Source organism: Electrona antarctica (genome assembly GCF_951216825.1).
Source record: "Electrona antarctica genome assembly, chromosome: 5".
NCBI lineage: Eukaryota > Metazoa > Chordata > Actinopteri > Myctophiformes > Myctophidae > Electrona > Electrona antarctica.
Genome location: NC_136810.1, coordinates 7,245,046 through 7,263,295, shown reverse-complemented (window position 1 = coordinate 7,263,295; position 18,250 = coordinate 7,245,046). Strand labels below are relative to the sequence as shown.

Below are 18,250 nucleotides of genomic sequence, written 5' to 3'. Positions count from 1 at the left end.
CCTTCTCTATGACTGACAGACAGACAGATGGCCACTAACTAACATCACCTTCTCTATGACTGACAGACAGACAGATGGCCACTAACTAACATCACCTTCTCTATGACTGACAGACAGACAGACAGATGGCCACTAACTAACATCACCTTCTCTATGACTGACAGACAGACAGACAGATGGCCACTAACTAACATCACCTTCTCTATGACTGACAGACAGACAGATGGCCACTAACTAACATCACCTTCTCTATGACTGACAGACAGACAGATGGCCACTAACTAACATCACCTTCTCTATGACTGACTGACAGACAGATGGCCACTAACTAACATCACCTTCTCTATGACTGACAGACAGACAGACAGATGGCCACTAACTAACATCACCTTCTCTATGACTGACAGACAGACAGATGGCCACTAACTAACATCACCTTCTCTATGACTGACAGACAGACAGATGGCCACTAACTAACATCACCTTCTCTATGACTGACAGACAGACAGACAGATGGCCACTAACTAACATCACCTTCTCTATGACTGACAGACAGACAGACAGTCAGACAGACAGACAGATGGCCACTAACTAACATCACCTTCTTTATGACTGACAGACAGACAGATGGCCACTAACTAACATCACCTTCTCTATGACTGACTGACAGACAGATGGCCACTAACTAACATCACCTTCTTTATGACTGACAGACAGACAGATGGCCACTAACTAACATCAATGTCTCTATGACTGACAGACAGACAGATGGCCACTAACTAACATCACCTTCTTTATGACAGACAGACAGACAGTTGGCCACTAACTAACATCAATGTCTCTATGACTGACAGACAGACAGATGGCCACTAACTAACATCACCTTCTTTATGACTGACAGACAGACAGATGGCCACTAACTAACATCAACTTCTCTATGATTGACAGATAGACAGATGGCCACTAACTAACAGCACCTTCTCTATGACTGACAGACAGACAGTTGGCCACTAACTAACATCACCTTCTCTATGACTGACAGACAGACAGATGGCCACTAACTAACATCACCTTCTCTATGACTGACAGACAGACAGACAGATGGCCACTAACTAACAGCACCTTCTCTATGACTGACAGACAGACAGATGGCCACTAACTAACAGCACCTTCTCTATGACTGACAGACAGACAGATGGCCACTAACTAACAGCACCTTCTCTATGACTGACTGACAGACAGACAGATGGCCACTAACTAACATCACCTTCTCTATGACTGACAGACAGACAGACAGATGGCCACTAACTAACATCACCTTCTCTATGACTGACAGACAGACAGACAGACAGATGGCCACTAACTAACATCACCTTCTCTATGACAGACAGACAGACAGATGGCCACTAACTAACATCACCTTCTCTATGACTGACAGACAGACAGTTGGCCACTAACTAACATCACCTTCTCTATGACTGACAGACAGACAGTTGGCCACTAACTAACATCACCTTCTCTATGACTGACAGACAGACAGTTGGCCACTAACTAACATCACCTTCTCTATGACTGACAGACAGACAGACAGACAGATGGCCACTAACTAACATCACCTCCTCTATGACTGACAGACAGACAGATGGCCACTAACTAACATCACCTTCTCTATGACTGACTGACAGACAGATGGCCACTAACTAACATCACCTTCTCTATGACTGACAGACAGACAGTTGGCCACTAACTAACATCACCTTCTCTATGACTGACAGACAGACAGATGGCCACTAACTAACATCACCTTCTCTATGACTGACAGACAGACAGATGGCCACTAACTAACATCACCTTCTCTATGACTGACAGACAGACAGACAGATGGCCACTAACTAACAGCACCTTCTCTATGACTGACAGACAGACAGATGGCCACTAACTAACAGCACCTTCTCTATGACTGACAGACAGACAGATGGCCACTAACTAACAGCACCTTCTCTATGACTGACTGACAGACAGACAGATGGCCACTAACTAACATCACCTTCTCTATGACTGACAGACAGACAGACAGATGGCCACTAACTAACATCACCTTCTCTATGACTGACAGACAGACAGATGGCCACTAACTAACATCACCTTCTCTATGACTGACAGACAGACAGATGGCCACTAACTAACATCACCTTCTCTATGACTGACAGACAGACAGACAGATGGCCACTAACTAACATCACCTTCTCTATGACTGACAGACAGACAGACAGATGGCCACTAACTAACATCACCTTCTCTATGACTGACAGACAGACAGACAGATGGCCACTAACTAACATCACCTTCTCTATGACAGACAGACAGACAGATGGCCACTAACTAACATCACCTTCTCTATGACTGACAGACAGACAGTTGGCCACTAACTAACATCACCTTCTCTATGACTGACAGACAGACAGTTGGCCACTAACTAACATCACCTTCTCTATGACTGACAGACAGACAGTTGGCCACTAACTAACATCACCTTCTCTATGACTGACAGACAGACAGACAGACAGATGGCCACTAACTAACATCACCTCCTCTATGACTGACAGACAGACAGATGGCCACTAACTAACATCACCTTCTCTATGACTGACTGACAGACAGATGGCCACTAACTAACATCACCTTCTCTATGACTGACAGACAGACAGTTGGCCACTAACTAACATCACCTTCTCTATGACTGACAGACAGACAGTTGGCCACTAACTAACATCACCTTCTCTATGACTGACAGACAGACAGACAGACAGATGGCCACTAACTAACATCGCCTCCTCTATGACTGACAGACAGACAGATGGCCACTAACTAACATCACCTTCTCTATGACTGACTGACAGACAGATGGCCACTAACTAACATCACCTTCTCTATGACTGACAGACAGACAGTTGGCCACTAACTAACATCACCTTCTCTATGACAGACAGACAGACAGACAGACGGCCACTAACTAACATCAACTCTATGACAGACAGACAGACAGTTGGCCACTAACTAACATCACCTTCTCTATGACTGACAGACAGACAGACAGATGGCCACTAACTAACATCACCTTCTCTATGACTGACAGACAGACAGACAGTTGGCCACTAACTAACATCACCTTCTCTATGACTGACAGACAGACAGATGGCCACTAACTAACATCACCTTCTCTATGACTGACAGACAGACAGACAGTTGGCCACTAACTAACATCACCTTCTCTATGACTGACAGACTGACAGCTGACCACTAACTAACATCACCTTCTCTATGACTGACAGACAGACAGTTGGCCACTAACTAACATCACCTTCTCTATGACTGACAGACAGACAGACAGACAGATGGCCACTAACTAACATCACCTCCTCTATGACTGACAGACAGACAGATGGCCACTAACTAACATCACCTTCTCTATGACTGACTGACAGACAGATGGCCACTAACTAACATCACCTTCTCTATGACTGACAGACAGACAGTTGGCCACTAACTAACATCACCTTCTCTATGACAGACAGACAGACAGACAGACGGCCACTAACTAACATCAACTCTATGACAGACAGACAGACAGTTGGCCACTAACTAACATCACCTTCTCTATGACTGACAGACAGACAGACAGATGGCCACTAACTAACATCACCTTCTCTATGACTGACAGACAGACAGACAGTTGGCCACTAACTAACATCACCTTCTCTATGACTGACAGACAGACAGATGGCCACTAACTAACATCACCTTCTCTATGACTGACAGACAGACAGACAGTTGGCCACTAACTAACATCACCTTCTCTATGACTGACAGACTGACAGCTGACCACTAACTAACATCACCTTCTCTATGACTGACAGACTGACAGCTGACCACTAACTAACATCACCTTCTCTATGACTGACTGACAGACAGACAGATGGCCACTAACTAACATCACCTTCTCTATGACTGACTGACAGACAGCTGACCACTAACTAACATCACCTTCTCTATGACTGACTGACAGATAGACAGATGGCCACTAACTAACATCACCTTCTCTATGACTGACAGACAGACAGATGGCCACTAACTAACATCACCTTCTCTATGACTGACAGACAGACAGTTGGCCACTAACTAACATCAACTTCTCTATGACTGACAGACAGACAGACAGATGGCCACTAACTAACATCACCTTCTCTAACTGACAGACAGACATGTCACAGCAACAGCAGTTAACAATGAACCCATTTAGGCCTGACCTCAAAATTTTAAAAAAATATTCTAAATCCTCCAGTTTTCTGAAATAAATATTTTCACGATTTTTCAAAAATAGCATACCTACAAGCTCATAGCGCACCACCGAGTGGCGTGCTATGAGCTTGTAGATCTGCTATTTTTCAATAGCTAAATTATAACATAATGCTAACACCAAAAGGGGTTCCCGCCCAAAATGGGTTAAATACAGGAGAGTAGAACGATATGAATAACAATAAATAGACTTATTCTTAAATATATTTAAGAATCAGTTAAAGGAAGCCGACACGGGTCCTCCCTACAATCCAAACAGTCTAAAACAAGAAAGAAGACGAACAAGCATGTGTGATGAATCACCGAATAACAAGGAAATTGGATATTTATCAAAAAGCTGAAATTCTTTTGCAGAACTCTATTCTTCAAATCTAAGAAATAGCCAACAGCAACCAGCCAAATGGACCAAGGTGTCATCTAATATTAGCAGTGTGAGTGTGTGCCATCCAACATCTGCAAAACATTGCTGTATAACCTGTGTTTTGATATCCTGAAATGACATGGCACTTTTTCAAAGCAGCCCATTCATCCAACCAACGATCACAAGCCCCACCCCCCCACCCCATCCTCTATCTCTGCCATTGTGGCGATGAAGGCTGGTTGTGCTGGGTTCAGGCTGGCTTGGCGCTATTGTGCAGTTGTGGAATTTGGCATGCAAGGTTACAGTCAAAGGGCTTTCTGTGTCTCACTCTCAGTCTGTTCCCCTCGCTCTCTGTCTGAGGTTGTGTGCACCTTGACTCTCAGTCTGTTCCCCTCCCTCTCTCTCTGTCTGAGGTTGTGTGCACCTTGACTCTCAGTCTGTTCCCCTCTCTCTCTCTCTCTCTCTGTCTGAGGTTGTGTTGCACCTTGACTCTCAGTCTGTTCCCCTCTCTCTCTCTCTCTGTCTGTCTGTCTGAGGTTGTGTTGCACCTTGACTGTCAGTCTGTTCCTCTCTCTCTGTCTGTCTGAGGTTGTGTGCACCTTGACTCTCAGTCTGTTGCCCTCGCTCTCTGTCTGAGGTTGTGGTGCACCTTGACTCTCAGTCTGTTCCCCTCTCTCTCTCTGTCTGAGGTTGTGTTGCACCTTGACTCTCAGTCTGTTCCCCTCTCTCTCTCTGTCTGAGGTTGTGTTGCACCTTGACTCTCAGTCTGTTCCCCTCTCTCTCTCTGTGTCTGAGGTTGTGTGCACCTTGACTGTCAGTCTGTTCCCCTCTCTCTCTCTGTCTGAGGTTGTGTTGCACCTTGACTGTCAGTCTGTTCCCCTCTCTCTCTCTGTCTGAGGTTGTGTTGCACCTTGACTGTCAGTCTGTTCCCCTCTCTCTCTCTGTCTGAGGTTGTGTTGCACCTTGACTCTCAGTCTGTTCCCCTCTCTCTCTCTCTCTCTGTCTGAGGTTGTGTGCACCTTGACTCTCAGTCTGTTCCTCTCTCTCTCTCTGTCTGTCTGAGGTTGTGTGCACCTTGACTGTCTGTCTGTAACTCTTCTTCACACGCATGTCTCTCTCTCCTCCGTGTATTGTTTTTTTGTGTATCATATGGACTGTCGGTCTCTTCCGTCTCATCTCTCAGCCTTTCTCTTTTTCTGTACCATCATTACTAGGGATGGAGCTCGTTAAGTTTTATTGATAACGAACACCTTATCGATCAGGCTTATCGAGCCGGGTTCTTATCGAGCCCACTATCGAGCATTTTCTATTATTTTGTGGAAAAGACGGCAGACAATAAATTCTGAACAGAACCGTGAATCTTTTACTATAGGGCAAAATATAGAACTTTTCTAACAGACGGAAGGCAATTGACCTTTTTACCAATAAAATAATATTAAATAAACTGTTAACTGGTTAATATGTGTACCGTCACTTTAAAAGCGTCATTTTGTTTACCCGGACAGCACTGGTTGGCAGATAGGCTATGAATACACTTTGAGGCTGACATGTTTGTGCCAGCATGGACAGTGGGATAGTGGGATAACATTTATTTCTCAATCGCCTCTTGTCTCGACTGTTTAAACATGATGTCATGGGCCGCTATGCTGGGTAACAGGCTTGATCAGCCCAAAGCTTATTGATACCAGGTACTCAATAAGCTTGTTATCAGGTATCGGTTATCGAGCTCCATCCCTAATCATTACATGTGTGTCTCTCCATCTATTTTCTCACTGTGTTTTAACTTTCTATTTGCCTCCCTCCTTCATAGCAGTATGGCTGGGTGATATGGACAAAATCAAATTAATGTGGTATACAACAAGAAGAAGGCGCCATTTTCATAGCAGGGTGCAAAAAAACAGAAGAAAATGTTTTGATGTCAGATTTATCTTTTTTTTTCTGCGTTTTGCACACCGCTATTAAAATGAAAAGGATCCAATCATCCGAGTTGCTCCAGCGCCTTCTTATTGTCTCCACCAGGCCGAAGGCATGGGGAGAGTATGTTTTGCACTCCGTCCGTCCGTCCGTCCGTCCGTCCGTGTGTGTGTGTGTGTGTGTTAGGGCATTCACTTCTAGTCATTTTTACTAGTTGACTAGTTGCCTAGTTTACTAGTCGACTAGTTGTTTAACTACCTATTATGTAAAAAAATATATATATATATATTAAAAAAACATTATTATTATTATTTATTTATTTTATAAATATTTGTACATTGAAAAACTGTGTACATGGTGACTATAACTATAATCTACCTGATCTTGAGGCCTACAAAATCGGGGAAAAAAAAATATCGACTAGTAAACTAGTCAACTAGTTGCTTAATGCCCTAGTGTGTGTGTGTGTCCGTCCGTTAGCAGCTAATCTCCGGCACCGTTGGCCCCATCCACTCACTCCCTGGATGCCAACAACGAACCTCTGCCCCAAATATTCCCCAAATCAGCCTCATGGTGGCACACATGGTTTACATTAGTCGCACAGATTTCATCCAAATCTCTCGCAAATCGGTACACATGATCTCTGTAGTCATGTGATCAAGATGAGTCTGTTGGTGAGAGTGGCCCATTTCGTACAAAATGCTGCAAATCATGAATGCAGCGCCCGAGGGCAGTGAAACGGCGCACGCATATTCCCACTAGGCTGAGGAAGCAATGCCACTTGACAAAAGTGTCAACGAGTCAATAAAGTGCATCTAGTCAGTTACGGTTGCTGCCATTTGGCAATCTCTGATTGAGCATTTAGAATTTTTGATTGACAGGGGGACAAATGAACCCATTTTGGGCGGGAACCCCTTTTGGTGTTAGCATTATGTTATGCATTAGCTATTGAAAAATAGCAGATCTACAAGCTCATAGCGCGCCACCGAGTGGCGCGCTACGAGCTTGTAGGTCTGCTATTTTAGAAAAATCGAAGAACGACTGACATAGAAACATAGCTTTTTCAGAAAACTGTCGGGATGTAGAAGACATTTTTAGAATCTGATCTCAGGTCAAAATGGGTTAAATCTATTTTATAATTTATACACACACCGTGGAGTTCTATATCTCCTACCGGATGGCATTAGCTCATACTCTCGGTTCAATACATGCAAAGGGTCAGATACAATATCTCATCACAGTCTCATATCACCATGATATCAATATGATATGGATATATGGCCCAGCCCTAGTTAGAGGCAGGCCTGCTGCCTGTCTTATTATCAGCTGTGTTGACGTCAGCATCGTGGCCAGGCTCCAGCAGGCAGTGACAATGAAGCAGAGCTCGTTAAACATTCCACTACCAATTAAGTGTTTGAAGCTAAATCACTAACTGCCAGGAGCAACAGCTACTGTATAGCGAAAAACTCTGAGGATCTGAAAATAAATAGAAAAGAAGGTCACGCTATTCTGGTAACGTGCTGGATTAGTCTATCCAAGTGATTTCACCAACTGACACACCTTCAAACCAAATGAGGGAACAATGTACCAGTAGTTAAATTAATTTATTACCGGTATGTAATGTTTTGTTTGAGGGGCGCACCGCACTTGTTGGTAGTCATGACATATTATCATTCAATGGAGCATGACCGATGCCAGATGTTTGGGTCAAATGCAGATCCTAGTTTTTCTCTTCACATCATGAATCGAGGTGATGTTATTTATTAACCAAAGACTTCAGTCAACAATCTTCAAAGAAATAAAGTAGAACCGTCTGATTGAATGTTGTTGTCTATTACTTTGCAATAAGTGTTGCATGTTGTTCAAAGTGATGGACATCTCAGTTAAAATATATTTGAGGGTGCAACTGCATACTGCATAATTCAAATGAGGTTCTTTAAGTTAGTGTTTAGTGACAATATAACTATATGGTTCGCAAAATAAAACAAGACAGTCATCACTGGTACGTTCTAATATGCTTTAAAGAGAATTAAAGGACGACTTCACTTCACCCATTTTCAACCTATCTTCATATAATAGGTCCTCTATAGGGATGGGAATTATCGATTAAGTCATTAATTGATAATTGTTACATTTTGATAACCTTATCGATCGATTAACCGCTTAGTTGATAAGCGCCATTTTGGTTTTTTTTAACTGAGAATTGTAATTTCCCTCAATGTCTAACATAAGAATCTACACTTTGCTGATATACAGAAAGAATACAAAAGGCATATTATGTTCCTTAATCAAGTATTTATTTGACCATTTGAGATAAAGGGCCGGGCAATGGCATCTTTGTGGAATGATGTGGAATGAGGAATAAAATAAGATGAAACGTGCAGTGACTTGTCCGTCACGTCACATGCAAAAGCAGACACGTTTCTGTGGCTACCAAGGTAGGGGGGGGGGGGGGTTAACCGGCCCACATGTGCGTTCCTCACCACACGTGCACGCCACGCAGACAGCATTACATTCACAGAGCACCACATAATGATAGGACCGCAGAATTCTTTATTAATTATTAACTGTTAAGTTTAATTGATTAATTTCTTAACTGTGATTATTGACATACCTAAATCCTCACTAATTTCTCATAAGATGGTACAATCTTTTCCTACACGGTCTGTGTCTCATTAGGAGGACACTGTGGAGTCACACTTCAGAAACACACGTACTAGTGACATAATCATTAGGCAGGTTTTAGATTTAAATTTAAATTTAGATTTTTATGAATGTGAGAACAATGGTTGCCATTAGCATGCCAACATTCCAGGAATAGAACGCCTACAGCTTCTATTAGCTTGGATTCTGAACTGTAGTGTTCACAACCGTCCTCTGAGACACAGAAGACAAAAATGGTACCCGATTATAATTAGTGTGGAGCAATTATATGAAGATATGAATGAAATGAAGTTAAAGTAAAAATATATAATATATATGAAGATAGGTTGAAATGGGTGAAGTCGCCTTTTAAATGCACATGCAGTTTTGTATTGGATATTACCTTAATATGACACTAAGGTGTCTAAAGTGAGTAGTATATGTTTATTCAAACCATTCTGTCTGACTCTGACTTTATTGTAAATTGTATTACTGTAAAGCAATAATTGGTTTTGTGCAGGTTTATATTTATACTGAATGTCCTGTTCAGTAATGTGCTGAGTGCAAACAGTGAGCAGCCCTGGTTTAACCCATTTTGACCTGAGATCAGATTCTAAAAATGTCTTCTACATCCCGACAGTATTCTGAAAAATCTATGTTTCTATGTCAGTCGTTCTTCGATTTTTCAAAAATAGCAGACCTACAAGCTCGTAGAGCTTGTTTTCAATAGCTAAAGCATAACATAATGCTAACACCAAAAGGGGTTCCCGCCCAAAATGGGTTAAATGGCAATGAATAATTGAATATTGACTACAGTACAGATGTCGGCCATGCACAGTGAGAGGAAAGTGTTTGAGGAGGATCGATACAAACAATATGGAGCCAAACTATCTCCCATAATAAAAAAGCCACAACCCCAAGATGGCCCAAGTTCTTCCAGTCCATAAAAGGAAGCCAGAGGTGGGACATGCGGGGGGGGGGAGTACAGAGTAAAGTACATACTGTAGAGATAACCAGCATTATTGTGCTCCACGTCACTGCTGGAGGAAGATAGAGACCACAATACGATACCAAACTGAGCAGACTGTTACTATGTCCAATTGCACTACAGCAGTGGTGTTCAAAGTCCGGCCCGCGGGCCTATTTCGGGCCCCGCAGCACCCCACGCCTCCATATATGGTCATGGCTCGTGACATCATCATGGATGGAGACCCCTGATCATGTCATCAATATTAAGCCCATATATGGGAATGCCCATACATGGAGATCAAAACTAACGGTAGTGGGTCGCACACGCCAAGACTTCATTCAGTTCAAATTGTGTATTTCATATTATGAACAGGGACAAACGTTTGGGCTATCCAGCCTTCATCAGACACTGATGGATAGTCGTACAAATCGTACAAATACTCCACAAAAGCTTGGTTGACTGGAGGAAAGGGTTTGCAATGACAAATGAGACACAGGCTGTTTGGTGATCTTCTAGTGAGGCTAGTGAGGAAATGTCCTTTTTTTAAAGGATTTTGGTCTAATGCAACTGAATGGGATTAATGGTGAAGGTTACTTATAGCCATTTATACAGTATATAGTCATTGTAAGCCCCATTTCGCGATACATGGCCTCTATTGACAAATGGGCTGGGCAATATATCGATATTATAGTGATATAACTAAGCTTTTCCAAAGCCTTGACCTTTTTCACTACCTATAGGATAGCTGATGTTAACAAAGCACTGACAACATTACAGAAACCTGTCAAAGTGCAAAACAACACCGTTAAACATGGGAAATAAGTAACCAAGTTGACTTTATGAGCTTTAATGTGTGGTTGGTCATCATCCGCTGCTGCTGCTGGGTAAAACAAAACAAAAAATCACGTGTGAAGTAAGTGATGCAACTCCGTGTGGGGGTCCCCGGGGCTTGGGGGGGAAGGGGGGGGGGGGGGGGAGTTACAGACCCACAGGAACGCTATTTTCGTGCTCAGCCAGCCAGCCAGCCAGCCAGCCACCCAGTCACCCACCCACACACAAAGTCACTTAAGGAAGTGGTTGCACCACTTAAAAAGATGAAGATACGGAGCAGAGCCTGCCGTTCTCCTCTGGGCTAAATATTACTGAGCCTGGCCTGTTCAGAACACAGGACATATGCTACGATATATATATACGTGACAGGAGGATCTTTTAAACTATTAAGACTTAAGGCAGATTCTACAAAATGTCTTCTAAATCCTAACAATGCATTTTAACAGCGGGGCGAACATCGCCCAATCGCCCAGTATCGCCCCGAAAAGATGAATTATTTTTTATCTTTTCGGGCGACGTTCCTCCGCCCACTTTTCGACTATCGGCCGTTCACCTGCTGTCGTCGGGTCCCATAGACAAATAAAGCACTTCCGGAAAAATTTGTCTGGCTTTCGCCCGCTGTTAAAACGTACTGCAACTGTTTTCTGAAAAATCACACCCGTGTGAAGTGAGGGGCGCCCTTATCATCGTACATAATCATGACGTAAAATAGACACTATGTCTATTTGCTCAGACACTAGGACGTAAAAGTGTCCATTCATTGTCAATGGGAATTTACTGTTTGTGTAGGACAAAGTTTGTGCTGGATATAGGAGGGGCTAGCGCCCCATATGTTGCTATAACAGTTTTGTGCTCAAACCTTTTCATGTCAAGGACCCCCAAAATGATATGTATTCGGCCACCCACCCATGTTTGTTTACATGCAATCTGAGAACCCATCGTCAAAAAATAAAGGAAAAACAGCACCCTATTTTCCTTGAATTTGACGGAGTCAACAGAGAGACTAGTTTACAGTAGCACTCGTTGACCGTGTTTGTTTGGTTAGCAACCGGGTTAGCCACATTGACACAAACAGTCATCTGCTTTGCTACTATATTCTGATTGGTTAGTGTGCTGTGAACCCATCGCTGATTGGTTAGTGTGCTGTGAACCCATGGCCGAAGACTGTTGCTTTGGCAACGCCCCTTGCAGAAACTGCTACCGTGGGAAGGGCTTTCAGTCTGAATAAAATGAAAGAATGAAAATAGCAGATCTACAAGCTCACAGTGCAGCACAAAGTGACGCCAAATGTTTAAGTTCTATTTAGTTGCATGTGGGTTCAACGTGGGTGGGTTCAAATCAACACACAACATAGGATGTTATGTCACATCTCAAACTCGAAGAACTTAAATATACAATCAGGGGCTCCACTCAGAAATATACCAGAGTTTGGCAACCGTTTCTAACCTACTTTGCGGTAGTATTTTCTATGTAGTTTGGCCACCCCCCCCCCCCCCCCCCCCCCCCCTCTATTTTTATTTATGTTTTTGTATTTTTTGTATTTTTTTTGTATTTTATTTCAGTTAGTTGATTTCAAAAATGTATAATTTGTGGTTTTTTACATTGTATTTCAGACTTTTATATTTTATACATTAATGTTGAGTACTGGTGTTGTTGTTTTGTCCTGTATCTGTTCTGTAATTGTTGTCATGTATCTGTTGTTTGTCCTGTCTCATGTGCAAAAAAACTTCAATAAAAATACTTGAATAATAATAACACACAACATGTCGTGCTCTGGCACATTGTGTGCAAGACCGACATCAGCGCTATCAGGCTTTACTGTCATGGGGGCGTGGGTGACATGGTATTAGAATTAGATCATGGGGTGGTGGATACATAGATGTGAGCTGCAGTCTTCCACATGTCGTCCACAAGGCCACTGTGTGTCCCAATGTCCCATGATGACAGTAAAGCAATAAAAATACAAATCAGTGAAATCAAAGCCGATCCTTGCAACAGGCCACAATTAATCGTCAAGTAAAATGTCATAATCGTGACAGCCCTATTGCCTAATTGTCCAAGCTGCTGATTCGCCAGATTTACACCCCAAAGCACGCACACACACTTTTCTCCTGGTTCCTTAACTTCCTTCCTCCTCACACATTCTCTCTCTCTCTCTCTCTCTCTCTATCTCTCTGAAATGTGTTACGTCTTGCTTCTCCAGTTTTAACCACCGGTGCTAAAACATAAAGAAAATGCCTAGGTCAGCAGTATCTAAGAGAGACTGATAGATAAAAAGCTGGAAAGCTGTTAATGGAAATACTTTCAACTAATCTTTTCTGCACCATTAAGCCTCTATTCTCCACAAACAGGATAGCAAGTGAAATATCCAGTGTTTTCGCAAAAGATAAATTGATGGGCATCAATTTATGTTGTAAATAATCAAACCCATGATTAAAATTCAACATTATTAATTATTATTATTTTAAAGGACTAGTAAAAAAAAAAAAAAAATCTGACACTTTAGATCACACACACACACATTATAATACCTGATAATCTGGGAAGCATTTATCTTTTTTATTGATTGATTGATTGATATATTTATTAACAGTTTTTCAGAATTACAGTACATTTCAAGCACAAACTCAATACAAAGACTGTTAACTGTGAGTGGACAACCCAATTTACCCAATGTAAGTCTCTAACCCATTTAGAGACGTACAAATAGACACTGAACTAACTTCAACTAAACATGGAAAACTGGTTAAATAACTAACTGTGGATACTGTTGCTGCCGGGTTAACTCACCTGTCGGCTGACACTCACCTGACTCTCTGCTCCCTCACTGCTAGCTAGTGTACTGTATAACTGCCTCCAAAAAGATGTTCCCTGCATGTTTTCTCATGCTTCATTGATGTGTAATGGTGGTGGCACTGCATGGTGACACCTATTATTTGCTTTTTGTTTTATGCACAGATCTGATGACACATTTTCAAAAAGTGTGCCTAGGAGCATTCCATTAAATTATTGTATTCATGCGTGTGTGTTTCGGGGGGACTTCAGCAGGAAATCTTGGGGGTTTGTGGGGGCGTGGGGGGAAGGGGGTGTACCCCTCTGCATGCAGGGATACACACTCAGTAAAAATCCAGTGTTCATTTATCCTGAATGAGAACATTTTTTTAGCCAATGGACCTCCATTAGTACACTTTCACAATAACAAGTATAAAACTCTAGGAATTTGTATAATGAAAGTGTAATAACAACCCCTGGGGACATTGTTGTAATTATGTCTGACTCTTGTTTGTAGTCAGGGAGAACTTTGCCAGTATAGTTTTAGTAACTTTGTTCCAAGGGGTTCAACAACCCCCACATAGCCCTGCTAAACCACAGCCAGTCAACAGCAGAAAAGCACTTCTTCAGCACCCAGACAGTACATCCGATAAACATTCAACTATATCATCATCATAACGAGATCAAACCCGGGATCATTCTTCCATGAACTTTGAACAAACTGATTCAACAATTTAAAACAAACTCACCCACAGCTCTGCCAACAAAAGTAGCCTACAAGCAACGAGGAAATAATGAGGTTATGTCATGGAGTAAAATGTCCAACTACACATCTACAACAGGCAAACCTGGCTATATATGGGGTTTAAAGTTTTACACGCGCACATTTACAGTAAAAAATATATAATAATAAAAACTATTAATTTCCCCACCTTCTAGCGGTGCGCTGTTTGTAGCCATTTTTCCTGCAGCTGCAATTTTTTTTCCATCCACTTGCACTAACACACAGCAGCACGTCACTTCCTACCCGAGAGTAGAAGAACTACATCCCATCGCTCGAAGCGACGTGGCGGCGTGATTGGCTACCTGGTTATCAGGGCAACCATGGATGGACATCTAAAATAGTAAACAACAATATTCAAGATTTCTTGATTTTTTTTATCTGTTGTTTTTAGGGTGCAGGATTATGTTTATCCTAGTTTAAAGAAGTTCATAAACGAATAAAATAAATAGGGCAGAAAAATACTTAATCTCAATCTAAATAAAAAATAAATCACACCCGTGTGAAGTGAGGGGCACTAATATATAATTCTAACTCAGGTTGCTATGATTAGGTCATAATGGTGATGTAAAACAATAATAACCTACTTGCCCTACTATTACTAGCTAGTAGTTTTAGTAAAGTAAAAGTGGTTTATGTGTAGGCTAGTAAAAACTCAAATAGCTGAAACAGTTGCTCCGACAAAGACAACGCGAATAATCATCCCTCCATTATCCGGATAATGAGAACAGATTCAAGCCATCATTTTTCTGAGTTCTGAGTTCAGGGAACGTAAAATAGTAAAACAGCCTCACCGTGTGGACAAAAGGCGTAAGTAAAATTGGACAAATGCATGCATGCACATTGCACACACACAGACACACACAGACACAGACACAGACACAGACACAGACACAGACACAGACACAGACACAGACACAGACACAGACACAGACACAGACACAGACACAAGCCAAGCTGGCAGATAGACCCTGATGAAGACCTTTTGGTCGAAACACGTAGGTCCTGTTATTTATTTGCCTTGCTCATCATAAAATAAATTATTTAATTCTTCACCAAAGAAGGAGTGCCTTGGACTCTTTTCTTTTCAAGTCTGCAAAAGCAGTACTACTTGGAGGAAGGATACCTTTTGTCTACAGACACAGACACAGACACAGTCACAGACACAGACACAGACACAGACACAGACACACACACACACACACACACACACACACACACACACACACACACACACACACACACACACACACACACACACACACACACACACACAGTCACACACAGTCTCACACACAGTCACACACACACACACACACACAGTCACACACAGTCACACACAGTCACACACAGTCACACACACACACACACACACACACACACACACACACACACACACACACACACACACACACACACACACACACACACACACACACACACACACACACACACACACACACACACACACACACACAGGATTCAAAATGTACAGTTTGTGTAGAAGGGAGTTCCAGCCGCGCCTCTAGCCTATAACAGGCCAGTCTGGTGCATCTCAGAAGCAGGACAGGTAACATGTGAAAAAGAAGGCACTGGAGCAGCTCAGACGATTTCGGCCCTTGGTTTAATATAACAGGGTGCAAATAAAAAGTGACAACGGTTCGATGTTTAAGTTACATCTTCGTCAGGTCATAGCCCAAGGGGGCAACACAGTACGGCTTAAGTACACACATGGTACAGGGGGCAGGCCCTTAGTTAACCAATGTCACACAGCCAGCAATCATTAATTCATACATATTTTTCATGTGGAACCTACAAGTGAGGAATTATCCAGATGAAAATTAAAGTGCATTGAGACTATAAATATAGGCTACAGACTATAAATACACAGATGTAGGAAGGATAGTACAAAAATAGAACAACATTTTTTGTTTAAGAGACAACTGTCAACTTCATATTTGAAGTACATAATTTATGAGGCAGAAGACCAAACCTAGTTTGGGAATAGACTGCTTTGGGGGCCAAAAAAACAGGTAAATGGCCAAGGACATACAGCACAATGAACAGTAATAGGGCACCAATGGGGGGTGGGCGCCAGGGGCAGCACAGCAGCAGTAGTGTAGAGCAGAAGCAGCCTGAGTGGTGGTCTGGTGGTGACACTTGAGGGATTCTGAAGGAAAATTAGAGGAAGCAGGACAATTTCAGTTCCTCGTTTAGGCCCATGGGTTCCAATGTGTTAAGAGTATGTATCCAATGGGCCTCTCTGCATAGCACTTTCTTGATAATGTCTCCACCTCGTGAAGAGGTAGAGATATTTTCTATACCCCAGAAGCGTAATGATGCTGGGGAGCAAGCATGGTTGGCTTGTATGTAGTGCCTATAGCCATGGCATATTCTAGGTTACCAGTGCGTACTTTGCCGTGGAATGTGGAGCGAGGACCTCCCAAATAATATAGGGAGACGCCCGGGAGGCATCCGTAGATGCCCGAACCACTTTCCAAGTCAAGGAGCAGTGGCTCTACTCTGAGTCTGTCACGTATGGCATGAACTTCTCACCTTAATCCTATCTATTCTCTAAGCCTGAGGCCGGCCACCCTTCTGAGAAAACTAATTTCGGCCAGTTGTATCCGCAATCGTATTCTTTCTATCAAGAGCTTTGCCTTCTGGCCCAGCTCTCTTTTCATCACAACAGAGACTGCAATACCACTCCTGCTGCTCCCATTCTCTGGCTGATCTCCTGCTCTGTCCTCCCCTCACTCGTGAACAAGACCCTGCGATGCTTAAACTCCTTCACCTGCATGGGACAACTTCTTGTTCCCTACTTGAACAGCCCAATCCATTGGTTTAATGCTGAGAACCATGGCCTCAGATTTGGAGATGCTGATCCCACACACACACACACACACACACTAGGCTTAAATAATTTAGCCACATAATATTTCAATCAAAGTCTAATAACAATCTAAATCACAGATCAGCAGTCTGTTCTATTCACCAGGTAAAGATATATGTGTAGAGGTGTTCCCAAACTGGGGGTTGGACCCCGGCCCCAGGGGGGTCCCCCAGTTATTTTGGGGGGTCCCCAGATGATTAGCTTAATGTCCTTTGTGTAACATTGTTTTCTCACTAAACAGTAATAATAATAATAATAATAATAATAATAATAATAATAATAATAATAATAATAATAATAATAATAATAATAATAATAATAATAATACATTATAAGTGTATACAGGGTATCTGTACATTTCTTTCATTGCTTTCGAAGAACGTGACAACTTGTTGCTCAAGTGTTTGTAGCTCATGCTCAGGCGCATCCTCGCCTTTGTCTGTGTCAGCCGCGGCCCTCGCATAAGTTTGATGCTTTGTTTTCAGGCCTGTGATAATAATGTCATCCATCCTTGTGTATTGTTCCAGGTTTTCCATCCTATTCTCCAAGGCGTCCTTTTCTTTTATAATTGTTTTGAGGAGTTTCACCTCCTCCATGAGAACAAAATATCCATGAGAACAAAATATTGTAATAATATTACTACAATATTAGTAGTATTTAGTATTTAGTTATTATATTATTATATAATAATAACTAAATAATAACTAAATGTAATGCCTACAATTCGTG

At 42.2% G+C, this 18,250-nt stretch overlaps 1 protein-coding gene across 2 annotated transcripts in view; it reads right to left on the bottom strand.

Moving 5' to 3' along the window:
* Positions 1 to 14,890, bottom strand: part of pik3c2a (phosphatidylinositol-4-phosphate 3-kinase, catalytic subunit type 2 alpha) — a 108,900-nt gene extending 94,010 nt beyond the window's left edge. Inside the window, exons 1-2 of one of the 2 annotated variants that reach the window (XM_079501665.1) lie at positions 14,780 to 14,890; positions 14,597 to 14,621 (exon numbers count right to left, since the gene is read on the bottom strand). The gene's annotated coding sequence lies outside the window, so the exon portion shown is untranslated. The remainder of the gene's footprint in view (positions 1 to 14,596; positions 14,622 to 14,779) is intronic. The other variant, XM_079501666.1, reaches the window with a different exon arrangement.
* Positions 14,891 to 18,250: the final 3,360 nt, after the last annotated feature.